Source organism: Limulus polyphemus, unplaced genomic scaffold (genome assembly GCF_000517525.1).
Source record: "Limulus polyphemus unplaced genomic scaffold, Limulus_polyphemus-2.1.2 Scaffold186, whole genome shotgun sequence".
Lineage (NCBI taxonomy): Eukaryota > Metazoa > Arthropoda > Merostomata > Xiphosura > Limulidae > Limulus > Limulus polyphemus.
The window spans coordinates 521,556-523,487 of NW_013665796.1; positions in this window are offsets into that span (position 1 = coordinate 521,556).

The following is a 1,932-nucleotide window of genomic DNA, read 5'->3' on the forward strand; positions in this document are numbered from 1 at the left end:
CCCCCACGGCTGAAAGGGTTAGCATGTTTGGTGTGATGGAGATTCGAACCCGCAGATTGCGAGTCGAGAGCCCTAACCACCTGTCCATGCCAGGCCTCATTGCAAAGTAAAGTTGTAATGAAGACAAACTTAGCTGATATGCAGAAACGTCTGAAAGCGTGTTCACAAAGTGATGAGCATATAATTCTGAACGAACTGCGCATGCGTATTTTAGATTTAAATAAGTCAAGAAAGCTACACACACAGGGCTATCTGTGCTCTGTCCACTGCGGGTATCGAAACCCGGTTTCTAGCGTTGTAACTTGGTAGACATACCGCTGTGCCACTGGGGGCCCCATAGAAATTGTATTTAGTGTAATGTTAATTTTGTTAGGAAGTTACACCCAGGTTAAGTGTTGTTTGTGTTAAATTCTTTGCAATTAAAAAACTAAATTTGAAATCGAAGTCCAGTCGTCACGTGATGACAACGACATTGTACCATCATGTATCATGTTGCATTAAAAAGTTTGGCTGAGCAAAAATCAGGTAAGGTGATTCTGAATGCAAAAGCCAGTATGCAATCCAGACTCCTCGCACAAAAACCTTTCTAACGATACGAGATTTGTAGCTTTTGATCGAGAAACGTTCCGGATAAACGCAAGTGTATTATTTATACAGATGTTTCAAATACCAACTATTTTGGCTTGCTGCCTTTCCTATCTCCCCATAAACACAAGTCACTAATCATAAGACCTTTCCTTTAATACTAGAATTCGCCAGCTGAGCTGGACTATGAAAGGTAAATGTTTATCTGGAAGGTTATTTGATTGTGTACAATACATACCATATTGAACATTTTCCATACAGTAAAGCTCTTCTATAGGTGCCATGACTTTGTAAACAATCCTCATCAAGACTTACCTCCGAAAATAATTTTTATTAGACTCAGGACAAAAAATATTTGTGGGTCCCATAAAAAAACAAATTGTGTTAAGTGGACTTAAATATTGTTTGACTGTTTTATAAACACACTAGTATCAAATGGTGCTATTCAAGTACTTTAGGAACATTTAATAGTGATTAACTGTTAAGTACAGTACCTTAGTAGCACCAGATTTATTAGTATTCATATCGCAAAACAAATATTTGTAATGCAGAGAACTGAGAAAAAAACTAAACTTGTGAAACACGTGTGTCAATCAGCGAATTCCAACTGACTACTGAACCAAACGATTATCTCCTCCAGTATAATAGTTACCAACTGATTTTCTTCGAGTGTAATTTTTAATTATGTATATTTTAAATAAATTACAATTTAACCAAAGTTTGACGCTTAAAAAAATTACAAATTTTCACATGTTCATTCCAGGCCTCCTAGGAGGTCCGGAACATTTACCCCAGCTGTCCCCCTTCTTTTGGTCACTGCTCCCATAAAATATATTTCCATTATAAATGTTATAGTATAGACATTGCTCGTTTTCCAGCAGTTCGATATGACATAAATGTACTGGAGACAAGAAAGACATAAGCATCCATTAGATTTAACATATCTTTTTGCCCACGGATAGAAACTAACAAAATTTCAATATCTATTAAAGTAATATACAGTGATTTATGCACTGGAAAGTTAATATAACTGTTAATCGCCTAATAAAGGGGAACAAAGATGCTATAAGACTAACATGTCACGATTCAGTTCAAAACTATAGCAACTGAAACCATTGAAAACTTTTGAGGCAACAAAATATTCTAAGTCTAGAGAAAAGTATTTAAAAGTTATCGTTTTTGATAATCAGACCTTGAAGTTCAAAGGATAGGAAATCGATAATAGTTATGAAAGCAAACGACTTGTTTTTATGTGTTATGTAAGAAAGTTGCATTCTAGTTTATGAATGGTATTGGTTGAAATGTTTAATATATATATATATATATATACTAGCTGAGTTACCTGGC